The sequence below is a fragment of the Nycticebus coucang genome, chromosome 10 (assembly GCF_027406575.1).
Source record: "Nycticebus coucang isolate mNycCou1 chromosome 10, mNycCou1.pri, whole genome shotgun sequence".
Classification (NCBI taxonomy): domain Eukaryota; kingdom Metazoa; phylum Chordata; class Mammalia; order Primates; family Lorisidae; genus Nycticebus; species Nycticebus coucang.
The window spans coordinates 77,835,579-77,852,531 of record NC_069789.1 but is presented as its reverse complement, the minus strand read 5'-3'; positions in this window follow the sequence as shown (position 1 = coordinate 77,852,531).

The window sequence follows — 16,953 nt, the reverse complement described above, 5'->3', positions numbered from 1 at the left end:
TTAAAAAATTCAGTTGGTACCGAAGAGTAATTTTTTTTTTTTGCCTTTTCAAGTTTTTATTTTTATACTTTTTTTTGTATTAAAAAGAAAAGCATAATTACCACAAATTACAAAGGACTAAAGCAGGACTAGAATAATGAATGAATCACTTCAGCCTAGAAAGCAGATATTCTCAATAATATTAATGTTATAATACAAGCTCATTCAAGTATTTTACATTTTTTTTGTCCTTTTAAATGTGATATCCTAGCACATGGTAAAGATAACATACTACAAGCGTAAGGTGGAACCTTCTCCACAAAGCCAGGTGACAAGTTTTCCTCTCCAGTGAGAAATGGGCTGTAAGTTCTTATCTTCTGTGCCCTCAACATGGCTGAAGGAGGAAAGGATGGGGGCTGGGGAAAATCCAGGGACCTTTCCACACAGGAGATATTTTGGAGTCCCATTCGGGAGGGTAACAGATGATCCAGATGGCTCTTCCCAGGCCATTTGGCAAAAAAAACCCTCACCCTCCTAAGTTATCTTCCTATCCCTTTCTCCTCCCCACTTTCAGGGCCTTCTGAGCAGCTCACTTTCTTTTTTAAAAATCAACTGTCAGGACAGGGGGGAAAAAAGAGCTACAATGCAACAAAACAAAAAACACTAACAACTTTGAGGGGCTCAGCACCTCTACCTGAGCCCCAGGGGTCCAGGCTGGGGCAGGGCCAAGCTGCCCTTCTCTACTGGTAGTGCATTTACTCCCAGGAGCAGGAGAGGGTTGAAAGAGAAGCCTGCCCCTCAACAGGGCCGAGGCACACAAGCCTTTTGATGTCTGAAGCCCAAAGGTTGTGTTGGCATGGACCAACCTTGGAAGGGTACAGAATGAAGAGGGTTTTGGGCAGGCTGTTGCTTTGTGTCTCAGGTCTTAGATCCCCCTGGGATGATGGGTGTGAAGTGACTGGCCCTGATGGCTCCTGCCACTCAAGTTTACTCCCAGGCCAAGGGGCTGCCATCTTCTCCAACAACAACACTGCAAGAGGAAGCCCCTTTGGGGCAGGGAGGTGAGGACTTCATCTCAACATAGGCTGGTGGGGAAGACTTTTTTCTTTTGTAACACGTTAGGAGTTAATTTTGCAAAGAGTAGTTTACATCTTCATTTTCTGAAGACACTTGAATTTAGGACCCATGTATCTGTGACAAGCATACCGGGAGTGGCAGGAGCCATCAGGGCCAGCCACTTCACACCCATCATCCCATGAAGAGTAATTTTTAAAAAAGTTTTTATCTTTGGCATTCCCTGGAGGTGACAGCTTAAAGTGTTTCTATTTGAATGTTTCTAATGCCAGCCTCTATGATAGTAAGTTATTCCCTTTCTTTCCTTTTTTTTTTGGTAGAGACAAAGTCTCACTTTACTGCCCTCAGTAGAGTGCCGTGGCGTCACACAGCTCACAGCAACCTCCAGCTCTCCAGCTCTTGGGCTTTCGCGATTCTCTTGCCTCAGCCTCTCGAGCAGCTGGGACTACAGGCGCCCACCACAATGCCCAGATATTTTTTGGTTGCAGTTCAGCCAGGGCTGGGTTTGAACCCGCCACCCTCGGTAAATGGGGCCGGTGCCCTACTCACTGAGCCACAGGAGCCACCCCTTTATTTCTTATGTATCAACTTTAGATCTATTGGGAACCCTCAGGACGGATGAGACGCTTAGCTCAATTATACTTCCTCAGAAACAACTGCCAAGCGTATTTTGTTCTTTATTATTCAGTAAGGTACTTCTATAGCTTTATGTAATACACTCAACCTTCCACTTCTTAATTCATCAATTATAGACAGCATCCCTTCCCTTCTCTCTGAGACAACAAGGGACTTAACAGCCTGACCTCTCTGTCCCCCACTTCTTTCCTCACTGTGCCACTCCCAATGTCACAGTTTCAATCCATCAGATGGTTCAGTTTACAGTCAAAATTTATAGCATTACTTTCTTATGTAAAAGTACTTTGTTTTTCTGTATTTTGGCTGTGAGTCGAGTCTAAAAATAGCCAGAATGTCTAATATTTTCGTTAAAGAATACTGCTATTCAGTATCTAATCAGTTCCATTCAATTCTTGTCTTTAGCTCTGGCAAAAGAAATTTTATAAGGATCTACGTGAGTCCTTTTTAAGAATTAATTTTTCTGGGATATGTTATAGGAGCTTCCTTTCATAAGACTCTTCCGCTACAGGAAAATGTCCTTCATTTTTTTTTTTCTTGGATAACTTCCTAACCTTTTGGAAATCATAGTAGATGGATTTAGGCCTTTTTATATTATTTTTTCATATTTCTTCATCCTCTTCTAATGCACCTCTCTACTTTTTTGCTCTGTGTTCTGGGAGATTGATTTAATGCTTTGGCCAGTCTTTCTACTGAATTTTTCATTTTGACAATGATATTTTTAATCTCTATGAGTTCTTTCTTGTTCTCAGATAGCAGCCTTTTCTTGTTTTATGGATGCAGTATCTTATTTATTTAAGGTTCTCTTGCATGAGCCACCTATTTCCTGTGTGTCCTTTGCTCTGCCATCTATCTTAGTCCTTGTCTTTTGTGCTGGTGGCTTATTCTCCCTGTGTATGAAGGAAGCAGTGGGCTGATTGCCTTGGGTGGCTAATGTGTGCCACCTCGGCCTTTTGGGGTCTGCCTATGGATGAGAAAGCTGGCCTTGTGACTTGGGAATGATGACAAGGTCCTAATCCACAGGTTTTACTTTAGGGCAAATGGGGAGAGAGCTGACAGCCAGGTCCCACTGCCTCCAATCTGCCCCAACGCCACAGAAGACGGTCTGCTCTGCAGGGCCAGTCCCCACTCTGCGAGTTCTGAACAAGGTCATTCTTGGGAAGGACACTCACTCTGTACTCAGATCTGGGTGGGAGAGAAGGGGAGTTCAAGGTGCACAACCATTCTGTAAACAAGTCTCCAACTACGTCCCCAACTCTGGCTCACCTCCATCTCTGTCTCTTATATCTATTGATTCCAGCCTGGTGAGACACTCTCAACTTTTTGCAATCTTCTTCCATTCATTTTTTGAATTGTGACTCTCTTTATCGCTCTCATTTTTCTACCAATAAAACTCATCTGTCTTGAATTGAGATGTTAGTTAAAATCTTTCATCCCCTCAGGTACCTACCTCTACTTTCAGTGTGTTTATCAACTTTACCTTTTTTATGTCATTTCAAGATATTCTAAGGGAAAAAAAGGAAGATAGGACCGTATGCCCTGCTCAGTATCTGGTATCGGAATCTCCTTTGTTTTACCTGTAAGACACTAAGACTATTACTTTCAGTTGTAATATTTACATAATACTGTTGTTTTCAAGGATTGGAAGGATATTCTTTCTAATCTTTTATTTCAAAGAAGTTGATGGCTAATTTTTTCTTTCAATGAGAGCAGGAGCCAGTTCATGTATTGATTTAAATATATTATCTGGGTAATAGGGTTCAAGTTATGGAATGGTCCCCGCACTGAGAACTGGGGCTTAGGCAAAAACGTCTGTCTTCTGAAAAATAACATTTTCAACATGTAGAATATTTGGGGTTTTTTTTGCAGTTTTTGGCCAGGGCCATGTTCAAACCCACCACCTTCGGTATATGTGGCTGGCACCCTACTCCTTTGAGCCACAGGCACCACCGGAGCATTTATTTTTGAGACAAAAGCCTAAGGACAGACTGAGTTGTGAGTTTTTACAAATCAAGTAATTGCCTTCCTCGGATTTGGGGATGATTTTCTAGATATGATATCAAAAGCACAAATAACCAAAGAAAAATGAGTTAAACTGAGCTTCTAATTTTGGGTGGCACCTGTGGCTCAGTGAGTAGGGTGCTGGCCCCATATACCGAGGGTGGCGGGTTCAAACCCAGCCCCGGCTGAACTGCAACCAAAAAATAGCCGGGCGCTGTGGCAGGTGCCTGTAATCCCAGCTGCTCGGGAGGCTGAGGCAGGAGAATCGCGGAAGCCCAAGAGCTAGAGGTTGCTGTGAGTCCTGTGACATCATGGCACTCTACTGAAGGTGGTAAAGTGAGACTCTGTCTCTACAAAAACAAAAAAATTATAAAAGACCCTGCTTTGTGTGGGTGTTTGTACCCCTTCTGAATTCATAAGTTGAAATCTTAACCAGCAGTGTGATGGTATTAGGAAGTGGGGCATTTTGGGAGGTGATTAAGTCATTAGGTCACAACTGCTCTTAAAAAGGAAGCCTGAGGCTCGGCGCTTGTGGCTCAAGCAGCTAAGACGTCAGTCACATGCACCTGAACTGGGTTCGAATCCAGCCCAGGCTGCTAAACAACAATGATGGCTGAAACCAAAAAATAGCCAGGAGTTGTGGCAGGTGCCTGTAGTCCCAGCTACTTGGAAGGCAGAGGCAGGAGAATCACTTGAGCCCAGGAGTTGAAGGTTGCTGTGAGCTGTGATGTCATGGCACTCTACCCAGGGCAACAGCTTGAGGCTCTGTCTCAAAAAAAAAGGAAGCCTGAATGAGCTCCCTTACCTCTCCCAATATGTGGGGTTATAGTGAAAAGAAAGCTGTCTGTAAGGAAGCCTCACCAGACACTGAATCTGCCAGTGTACCTTGATCTTGACCTTCCAGCTTCCAGAACTACGTGTTAAGTTGCCTAGTTTTATAGTATTTTGTTATAGAAGCTCAAACAAACCAAGACAGACACCATGTGAAGTGAAATAAGTATAATGAAATATTGCAATCATATAATTAAAAAAGAACTTATAGCCAAAATGTATCAAGAACTTTTACCACTTAGTAATAAAAGGACACATAAGCCAATTAAAACTGAGCAAAACGTCTGAATAGACATTTCTCCAAGGAAAATACACAAATGGTCAACAGATGCACAAAAAGATGCTCCACATCATTCGTCAACAGGGAAATGCAAATCACTCCACAATGAGACACGGCTTCATACCCACCATTATGTTTAGAATAAAAAGGACAGATAACAGCAAGACTTTGTGAGGCTGTGCAGAAATTGGAACTCTCATTTGTGCATTGCTAGTGGGAATATAAAGTGCAGCCACTTTAGAAAGCACTTCCTCAAAATGTTAAATACGGAGTTGCCATTTGAAATAGAAATTTCACTCCTAGGTAAATACCCAAGAGAAATCAACATACACATCCACACATAATCTTGGAAACACATGTTCACAGTAGCCAAAAGGTAGAAACAATGCAAATGTCCATTAACTGATAGATAAATAAATGTGGATAATCAATACAATGAATATGCTAGATGATAAAAAGGAATGAAGTGCTGGCACCTGCTACAATGTGGATGAATCTTGAAAACATGCTGATTTAAAGAAGCCGGTCACAAAAGACCCATAATGTATGACTTCGTTTATATGAAATGTCCAGAATAAGCATATCTAGAAACAGAAAATAAGTTAGTGGTTGCCTAAGGCTAGGGGAATGTTAATTCTAGGAGGTGATGTAAATGTTCTAAAATAGGTTGTGGTGATGTTTGCATGACACTTTAATATACTAAAAAACCATTGAATTGTACAAATAAAAAAATAAGGTTGAATGAGGAGGCAGTTTTGAGTGGGGTGTAAGAATACAGACTTTGGAATTAGGCTGACCTGAGTTCAGTTCTTGACTTCACTACTTCCTGGTTATATGACTGTTCTAAGGTCCTCCTTCTCTTTGCACCTCAGTTTTCACATCTGGAAAGCATTTGTTCACACACACACACACACACACACACACACACACACACACACACACACACACACACACACTCCTCAAGAGGCCAGGAAGTGTTCTGAGAAAGCAGAACAGGTTGGTGGAGGCCAATCGGAGGCTTTCCCACTCCTCCCCCTGCACCAGTGCACGCCTCCTCAACTGCACGCCTTGGCCGAGGCTCCTGCCTCGGAATAAAAAGACAGATCACGTTCAGTGAGAGGCCAGCTAATTGTCACCTTCTGTTAGCTCTTTCTTTCCCTCTGAGTTTTATCTATCCCAGGCCTATGTCTGTAAAGTTCCTTCCTCAGTTTTGAAAAATGGATAGGGATGAAAGACTGCAAAAAAAATTTAACTTTAATAATCTTTCACTATTTTGATGTTATACCTAAGGTCCTCAGGTGCACAGGAGACATAGATTGAACATTTATCAAGTACAAACTCTAAGACTAGGATGAATTATTTCACTGGATGTGGAAATTACAAGTGGTACTTACATGCTACCTGATTCTGGCCAAGACCAAGTAAATTAATCATTATGGTACAATATTATATAAAGTCCAAATGAAACAAAATTAGCCCAGCAATGTTAGCTGCAGAGGGAATGTAAACACTTCAGAAAAACCAGGCCAAAAAATTTTATTTGTGTGTGTGTGTGTGTGCAATGCATAACCTGTGGAGAGCAGCCATTTCTAAAGCCACAGCAAACTCAGGGACCAGTTTTGTCTCAAGCCAAAGGACCTAAGATTAAAGCCCTGAGACTTCAGCCGGGTCTACAAATCCATGTTAATCCATAAAGGACCACTGAACCAAGAAAAAAGCATTCCAATTCCTTTCTTTACCTACTTTACTCTGATCTAAAATTGAGAAGACAACAAGGAAGCTATGACTAATATTGGGCAGGAAGCAAATCTGCCCTGCTGTGGCAACATCAGACCAGCGCTAGCCATCAGGGATGGTTGGTTCTTAGCCAGACAATGGTGACCTAGAGTCATGAAATCTCCAAGCTAAAGGGAAAATAAGAATATGGAATATAATGATGATGACACAATGATCACAGCAAACATTTATTAAGCGCTTACAGCCCTAAATCCTTCACTTGTTTTAACTCATGGCAGTACTCAGAATTGAGGCATAGTTAGTGAAGTTTGTTTTATTGTCTTTAGGACTTCCTTCTTCATAAATTATTTTCACTATAGTTCATGTTCTTAATTCCCTTTATGAATAAGTAAAGGTATTTGCAGGAAAAGATCCTATGTTAGCCATTTGCCCCTTATTTGTCAAGGTCGCTAACATCTAAGTCAGTGGTGTACAACCCACAGCCTGCGGGCCACAAGTAGCCCAAGATGGGAATGAATGTGGTCTAACACAACACTGGGCACTTACTTAAAGATTATGAGGTTTTTTGTGATTTTTTGGTGGAACTCCATTGCACGATTCTTAAGCATGAACTCTGTAGATGACAACGTCACATAAAATAAACATACATACACTCTTGCTAATTGTACACGAGTAGCTTCAGTTTTAGGGTGGTGTGAGGCTTCCAGTGTGTTCTCTTCCAAGTGCAGACAGTTAAATTGACACCATCAGACATCACATGTGCTCGTGGTGACTTGGCAAGACAGTGATTAGCAGTAACATTTCAACCTACCATTGCAACGTTGTGCATTTAATGTTATTTAGAAGTCTCATAGTATCCTGAAGTGATTCTTAAGGGCACTTTCACACCTTGGTGGTGCCTCACACATCTCCTAGCATGCTTTAAAATTGACCCTCCACCTGGCCTGGCATCAGCAGCTCCAGATGTAGAAGGGCCTAAATCTTGCTTTTAATTTTCATAATAAAAGTAAATAACTCCATTTCTGTTTATCTTTTTTTTTTTTTGAGACAGTCTCACTATGTCACCCTCCATAGAGTGCTGTGACATCACAGCTCACAGCAACCTCAAACTCTTGGGCTTAAGCAATTCTCCTGCCTCAGCCTCCCAAGCAACTGGGACTATAGGCGCCTACTACAAAGCCTGGCTATTTTTGGTTGCAGTTGTCGTTGTTGTTTAGCTGGCCTAAGCTGGGTTTGAACCCACCAGCCTCAGTGTATGTGGCTGGCACCGTAACCACTGTGCTACAGACATCGAGGCTACATTTATCTTCTTAATCCCAGCATGACATCTCAAGAGGAAACAGAATCCTGAAAAAGAAAAAGACAGATTGTTCAATAAAAAACAGGTAGATGACTACTTTTGTTGAAGCAAATAATAAGGCACTCTGCTTAATTTGTCGGGAATTTGTGCAAGTTTTCAAAGACTGCAATTTGAAATGGCACTATATGCAAAAACATGCTGCCCAACTTGATGCATATGAAAGATTGCATCCTAAGGACAAAATAGCAGAACTGAAAAAAAGTCTGCTTCTTGACAAAAATTCTTTTTAAAGTTACAACTCAGATGGATTCCATTCTAAAAGCCAGATATGTGGTAGCACATTTAATAGCAAAAAATTAAAAAGTGTTTACTGATAATGAGTTTATTAAGCAATGTATGGAAAGCATGGCAGATACAGTTTGCCCCGAAAACAAAAGGGAGATATTTCTAAAATCAGTTTGTCTTACCAGACTATTGCCAGGCAAGCCGAAGAAATTGAAAAACCCATCAAAAGAAGTTTAGAGAGTAAAGCTGCTGATTTTAAATTTTATGCTTTCGTAATGGATGACAGAACTGATGCCACAAATGTGGCCCAACTTCACATTTTTATTATTCATTGCATTGGGGATTAAATTTTACCCCATGAACTTCGGGGGTAGACAACATTCAGACCACAGAAGAAGTCTCAACTTACTGGCTGAAACTGAAGATGTCCTAAACCAGCATCTCCCAAAGTTCCTCCCACATCAATGAACGGCAGCTCCACCCTTCCACTTGCTTAGGTGAAGAGTCTTGGACTCATCTTTGACTCTTCTTTTCATCTCCTTATTCATCTGAACAAATCTTTTTTTCCTCAGCAAACTAGGAATTTTTTTTCCACTTTAAATTTATTTATTTTTAAATTTCAGAGTATTTCGGGGTACATACGTGAAGTGAAGGATCGCAAGAAGAGGAAAGCAAACACCACTTGTACTCGATACTAACTTGGATCTAGTCAGTCAATACTATGTGCACGTGTGTAAGTAAAAGTCGGGGAAGGACCAGGTTAAATCCTAAAGATGGGAACATGGCCTGGGGGCTGGGCAGGGGCCACGCCAGTGAGGAACCTGAAGGGGGACAGAAGCAGAACTAACAAGATCCCAGAGCAGAGTATGGCAAGCAACCACTTAGGGCTGTGGCTCTCAACGCCAACTCATTAAAATTGCCTGGACAGGGCGGCGCCTGTGGCTCAGTGAGCAGGGTGCCGGCCCCATATACCGAGGGTGGCGGGTTCAAACCCAGCCCCAGCCAAACTGCAACAAAAAAATAGCTGGGCGTTGTGGCGGGCGCCTGTAGTCCCAGCTACTCGGGAGGCTGAGGCAAGAGAATCACCTAAGCCCAGGATTTGGAGGTTGCTGTGAGCTGTGTGATGCCACGGCACTCTACCGAGGGCAATAAAGTGAAACTCTGTCTCTACAAAAAAAAAAATTGCCTAGACAACTGTCAGAGCCAACAGTGTAGGATCATTAGGTTTCCAAGTGGTCCACTGTGCCGTGAGGTCTGTGCACCACTGGTCAAGCTGCTGGGCTTTCTGGGGCAGCCCAGAGGCTGAATCCTCATAACCTTCCTCTTAAACAAAGGCTAATATCAGAGCTAGATCTATATAGTAAGAGAAACCAGATAAATGTAGATCTCCCAGAAGGAAAAAAATATATATTTTTTATTAAATCATAGCTGTGTACATTAGTATGATCATGGGGCACCATATACTAGTTTCATAGACCGTTTGACACATTTTCATCACACTAGTTAACATAGCTTTCCTGGCATTTTCTTAGTTATTTTGCTAAGACCTTTACATTCCACATTTACTAAGATTCACATATACCCTTGTAAGATGCACTGCAGGTGTAATCCCATTAATCCCCCTCCCTCCACCTACCTCCCCCCTCCCTCCCCTCCCTTTCCCCCTTCTCCCTATTCTTAGGTTGTAACTGGGTTATAGCTTTCATGTGAAGGTCCTACATTAGTTTCATAATAAGGGTGAGTACATTGGGTACTTTTTCTTCCATTCTTGAGACACTTTACTAAGAAGAATATGTTCCAGCTCCATCCATGTGAACATGAAAGAGGTAAAGTCTTCATCTTTCTTTAAGGCTGCATAATATTCCATGGTGTACATATACCACAATTTATTAATCCATTTGTGGATCGATGGGCACTTGGGTTTTTTCCATGACTTAGCAATTAGGAAAAATATTTTAAGTTGTCATTAGTCATTTACACTGTAGCGCAGTTCTGAATATGAACAAGTCTATGGCTCCCTAGGAATACGTGTGTATATATATCCACAACTCAATGCTTTCTCACCATTTCCACAGCTATGGCTCCAATCTGATGTAAGCCTCCACCATCATTCCTGGATTGTTGTAACAGCATCGTAACAGGTCTGTTCTACCTCTGTTCTGTCACAGCATATAGAATGATCTTTTGAAATCACAAGTCAAAAAAATCCTCTAATGGGTTCAAAGGTCCTTCAGTCAATAACTAAATTCCTTCCTGCTTGCCAAGCACTCCAAGTGCTTTGCAGTTTTTCTATCCCCGCCCCCAAATTCCTCCAATGTCTCCCCCTGCAGGACTCTTTGTCCAGCTGCTCTTTGAGCTTATGGGTCACGTTGCTGCCTCAGGGTATTTGCACGTGCTTTCACTCTGGAACACTCTTCCCCAGATACACACATGGCTGACATCTTCTCTTACTAGTCTAGGACTCTGCTGAAAAGTCACCTAATAGAGAAGCCACTTAATATGAACAACAACCCGTTGCTTTTGCCTTCCTGGTCCCCTTCATCTTAATTTAGCATTTATGACTATTTGATTATCATACATTTAATCGTTTATTGTTAGTCTCTTCCTTTAACTATAAACTGCATAAAGGTGGGGGTTGTGGTTATTTTTTTTCCACTGTAACATCCCCAGTATCTTAAACAGCACCTGACATTGTTAAATAAATAAGTGAACAAATTTAAATTGGATTGTTTCCTACTATAGGACTACCTGTAATTAAGACTGATCTCTCATTGCAGAAATGAAGGCATCTTTCCTATCAGGGAACTTTAGGAGTTTGGTGTGGTGAGGATGAACGTATTGGTGGAATTTTTCTTCAAGGGGGTTCCTGACCCTGCCTTCACATTGATCTATCCTGAAAACAAGGATAAAACGTTTCTCTAAATGTCAACTTAAAATTAAAATTGATGATAAAAGTGTGACCATACTGCTGTGGTTAAGGCAGTGTTGTTCAAGGCATTTAAATGAGTTGACTATCATGACCAGGTAACTCTCTAGTGCCTTGGAAGCCCTTTTCTTTTCCATCACATCTCTCGAGGAAAAACCCAAATAATTGGGTGGCCACAGCTATTCTCTGGGAATAGACTCAAAGAGCCATCTTCCTTTAAAAATCACACCACACTTATTGTACCCTCAATGAATCCCCAACAATAAACAAACAAACAAACAAACAAAATCACACCACACATACTCACTCCCCGTATGAATACAATAATCATAGGTCTCTGCCATGAAAACCCAATGGCCTTACAGACCTCACGTGGGATGAACAGATAGTTCAATGAAAGAATTTGCTGAAGAGACTAAGTCTGGTTTGCTTACAGACTGTTTTTCTAACCTTTGCCCATTCAGCAACTGTTAGTAACTGTTTTGTCTCTTTCCTCACCCCACAGTGCAGTCAGTCCTTTGTGAGTTCCACGTTACTGGATTCAACCAACTGCACATCAAACAACATAGTATATTATATTATTGAAATAATATAGTACAACCATTATTTACATAGCATTTGCATTGTATTAGGTATAATAAGCAATCCTGAGATTATTTAAAGTCTATGGGAGGATGTGCACAGGTAGTGTGCAAATACTACACCAGGTCCTAGAAGGAACTCGAACTTCCGCGGATTTTGGTGTTCATGAGGGGTTCCTGGAGCCAATCCTATTTCTCCACCAAGGGAGGACTATGTTGTGTGAGGTCAAGCTTCCATTAGTGAGTGTCTGACTTACAGTACCTCTGCCCTTTGTGGACATTAATGGAGGAAGGCTTGATTAGGGTAAATGGAAAAGGTGATTTCAGTGAGTTCCTGTTTCCAAGGAAAGGGCGACTCTGTTGACACTTTACTCATGTCCCTTCCACTTGCCCTGGAGGTCACCTCCCAGCAGTTCCCACATTGTCTGATTGGCTTCCTGTGACTCTCTGCCCGAGAGTGTGGTCTAGCTACAGAGCTACAGCTGGCCCTGGGAGGCTGACAGTGCTAGGGAGCCATTGCTCCAGGAAAGTCCTCAACCAGCGAGGAAGGGGAGTTGGTGAACAAATAATTCAGCTTTGTGTTCCCTCAAAGGGCAGTTCTGACATCTGTTTCATCCATTTTCTTAGAATGTACTCCCAAATATTAAGCCCAGTCACCCAGGATGATACCCTATTCATTAACTCACAATTTTTTGTTTTACTCCATTTCCTGTCTTGTTTCTCCACCCCCTCAATGTCTGTCCTGGGATCACCTCCCAGATAAACTTTTACTGAAATTATTATCTCAGATTCTGATGTTGGGGAACCCCTAATGAGATAGGGGTATAGGCATAGGTCACTACGGGGCATGGGTCTGGCCTATCTCTGCTCTCGGGACAGAAAGTGCTTACAGCTACAGAGGACTGGAACCAGGATGGGCTTCTGCCACCTAGAAATTGCCCCTGAGCTGCAAGCAGTGATATGGCACGACTGAAATGGATAATATATTCTTCACTTGGATGATAAATCAAACTGACTGTGGGCAAGATAACTGCCTGGAGACGTCAGTCACCCAATTGTTTCAGAAAGAAGGAGAAGTTTTAGATGAAACACACACACAGCCCAAGCGTCATTCCCAAGGGAAAGTGGCCAAACGTACAGAAGATTCCGTGGGAAGAAACAGAGGAGCCGAGCAAGAGGGAGCGGGATGTCTGTCAGCAGAGATTGACCTCCCCCAGCAAACTCGGAGCCCTTTTGGAGAGGGTAAGTTGGGGTTTTGTTCCTCCTCCCCTCACACCTCTGGCAGACTGTCGGCTCCCGAAGTGTTGGAGAGCTTCTCTGCCCTCGTGAGCCCCCAAACCACTGCCACCAGTGAACAGGGAAGGAACTTCTTGAGGATGGAGCTCCAGCTCCAGCGCCAGCACCTGGAGTGCCCATGCAGTGCCTTTGTGCTCCCCAGGGAGCTTCAGCCCTTCACTTTTCCTGTCACTTGTGGCCCCGCACAAGCATTTCCCAACTCCTGTCCAGATGGTGGTGGCCACAGTGGGTGGTGGGTCCGGTGAAGTGTGTGATCCCAGCGATTGACCATTCCGGGCCGGCTGCCTTCAGGTTACAGGGACAGAGGAGACCAGAGTGACAGACTCTTCTCCTCCTCCCCTCCCTCACCCATAGCTGCTGACACAGCTGTGGCCGTTCCCACACGAGTTGGTGTGGGTACCTCGAAGGACGGCTGAGCTGACCCCTCAGAAGTGGTCGCTTCCTCTCGGTTGGCGCACTCACAGTGCAGAGCTTCTGTAGAGAATGGGGCTCCCACCTTTCCTCTTAAATACTGTAGCAGACCGAGGGATGCTCCTCTGAGCTCCCTGCCTGCCAGCCCTTAGTGCTGCTCCAGCAGAGCAGGCCATAGCCTGGAGCGGAGGGACATTGTGTCTGCTTGCACACTCCATGGGCAACTCCGGACCAGCAGCGTCTCCCTGGCATGGTCAGGGATTGAACCTGGGGGAGCAGGGAGAGGTCTGCAGGCTGGATCCTGTACCCCTAGCCCTCCTTGCTTGGAGGCATGGAGAGGAGATTTGTGAGTCAGCTTGGGAAGCGAGGAGCCCAGGCAGGTAGGACTGAAAGGTGCAGTGAAAGGTGCAGTGTGGGTCCCGGCTGCAGGGCGCTGTCAGAGCACCCCTTCCAATGGGAAAGTTATTCTTTCTGTCCCAGGCAAGGGGCAAGGAATATGCCATTGCTGGTGAGCTCAGCTAGTTTGGCCTGCTGCTTTTGACCAGGTGCTGGAAGGAGATCCCAGGGGTAAGTGAAGAGGGAGAAGAGTAAAACCACTCCTGACAACTAGCCTGTGACTCTCAGATGGACCCTATGCAGGAGCAGACTCTCTCGCCCAGGAGGGCCACTTCTACCCCTTCCTGGAGGCTTTCCCCAACAGCCTGGGAACTGCCCCTTGACCCTTGCTTTTTCAGCTTTTGTGCCTGACTTTGAGGACCGGGAACACAGGCCCGTCCAACCCAGCCATGCCAAGCTTCATTCCTCCACCCACCTCTGCTTTGGTGGAGAATAAATAGTACCCTTGGAGCTCTGGCCCACACACCCCCTCCCCCCCCCACACCTCCAACCTAGAAGATCCTGATTAACTGGAGCTGGATGCAGGTCTCAGAAAACACCACTGCAACTGGATCTTTCCTGAAAGCACCATCTGCTGGGAGGGAGGACAACTACAGCTCAATACACATTCACTGATTTAATCATGCTGGGCACGGCTATTACCTACAAGAACCACCTACTGTCTCACAGATCAAACAGGGTAGTTGATAATGTTAAGAAGACCATAGGTCTTGGAAAAGAGAAAAGATTTCAAGACCTACATCTCTCCTTGTTGACAAGAGACAGGGAATCTGCCCATGCATACAGCACACCATGGCTACAGTCTACAGTTAAGCAGCAATTGAGGATGTTTATATATATACACCCTTAGTGTGTTAGTATATATATAAAACCAAGGTCTCCATCCTGATCTTAATCAAAGTACCCACATGAAAAGCCAAAGATCTCTCTACCCAACATACATGCAAAGAACTAAAAGTAGACCTACCATTTCAGTCCAGAAATCCCATTACTGGATGTGTAATTAACCTAAGTGACCATCAATTGATGAATGGATAAAGGAAAAAAATATATGTATACATATACCAGAGAGTACTACTCAGTCATACAAAGGAAGGAAATAATGCCATTTGCACCAGCTTGGATGAAACTGGAGAACATTATCCTAAGTGAAATATCTCAGGAATGGGAAAACAAATACCATATGTTCTTCCTAGTAAGTGGGAACTAAACAATGGATACACATGGTCATAAAGTGCTGTAAAGGACATTGGAAACCAAGAAATGGGGAGGATGGGAGGTGGCTGAGGAATAAAAACTTACCTATAGGGTACAATGTACACCTAGTGACTGGCATAGTAAAAGGGTTGACTTCAGCATTATAAAATTCATCCATGTAATAAGAACACTTGTGTACCCACTAATATTTTGAAATAAAAATTATAAAATAAATAAATAACTTGTTGGTTAATAAGAACCAAAGAAATGATATCATTTCTTCACTTACTTTATTGACTTAAATATACATATATAAGTTATCGATACAAATAACAGGGTAGTGTATGCTATCATTTGGATGATAATAAGATTGTTTGTTGTAGAACACTTACAAGAAATAAGTATCATTTATGAATTTAATTTATTAAATTTTATAAGGATGTGCAAGGAGTTCCAGAATTAAAGACACTAAAAACAAATTAGAACAAACAAAAACTCCAGATATCTGCATGAGGGTCCACTTGAGTCTTTGGTAGGTAATGGTCTGCACATGCACAGACTGAAATTGCACAAAGCAATGTTGGGTTACTATAAGCTTGCACAGGAGCGGAGGTGTTTAAACTCTGATCAATGAGAATGGAGAACACTCAGGAATCACCAGGGTCATTTGGTGGGGATTCCTGAGAAGTTATACTTGAGGAGTAGGAGTAAACCATCCCTGGAGCAAAAGCTACTTTGTCATTATTATAGAAGCTTAAAAACAGTCCTCAAGAACAGTAATCCCAAACATTTTGGCACCATGGACTGGTATCATAGAAGACAATTTTTCCATGCACTGGAGGTGGAGAGGATGGGACAAGAGGCAAAGCTCATGCGGTCATGTCAGCAACAGGGGATGGCTGTAAATACAGATGAAGCTTTGCTGGTGCTCCTACTGCTCACATCCCACTGTGCAGCCCAGCTCCTAACAGGCCACAGACTAGAACATTTTTGCCACCAGATGGTAGTGTGGGGAGGCCAGAGAGAAGGATGTGACAGGAGACAGAACTCAGGTGGTGATGCTGTATAGCCAGGTTCCCAATAAGTCATGGACCAGTCCCGGAGGGTTGAGGACTGCAGCTCTAGACCATCACTTTGATCTGATAGTGACTTAATTGTCCATCCATACAAAGCCCAACCATTTTTAAAAGAACACAACAAAATCCAGATAGTTAACAACGTAAGATTTAAAATGTCCATAGACAGACAATGACTTCTTATTTTACTAGATATGACATAAGAAGAAACACATAGCCTCTAATCAGGAGAAAAGACAATCAATAGAAAGAGACTCAGGACCTTCCTTATACATAAAGAAGGAAGAGGGGAAGGAGACAAGATGGCTGACGGAAGCCAGCTTTCCACAGAGGCTCCTGTCCAGAAGGAGAGTTAAAGGACAGAAATTTAGCAAGTAACCTGGTGGATTAGAGCTGCGCCAAGAGAGAAGGTTGAAGAATGCACCAACCCTGCTGAGGCAAGCTGCGACCCCAAGGATACAAACAAAAGGTACAAAATCCATCACCAAGCAGACGGGAGTCCCCTCCCCCAGGAGAATGGCTCGGAGTACCCCATAAACAAACGAGCAGAGTTCAAAAGTCCTCCCATTATACTCCACAGGAGAGACCCTCTAAAATCTGGACCTACATCCCCTACTAGGGTACCATGGCGCTCTCCTGTCAGGCATAAAATTGTGTAAAACTGTATATGTTCTCTGCCTGCAGTTCTGAGCTCCCAGCACTCCCCTCCACTCTCACTTTAATGTCTGGAGGCCTGTCCCCAGGAGTCCAGATTCTTGGGTGATTTCTCGAGGGGCATGGACAGGGCCTGGTCTGCAGCTGGTCAGTCCTGATTCTGCGGCTTGGGAGTGAGGAGAGGACAGTCGGCTGAGGGGGAACCACACGGTAGCGGTGGTGCCCTGAGGTCCAGAGCAGCAGCCATTTTTGGCAACAATAGGGCTCACCCCTGGATATTCTGGAGTCACACCCCC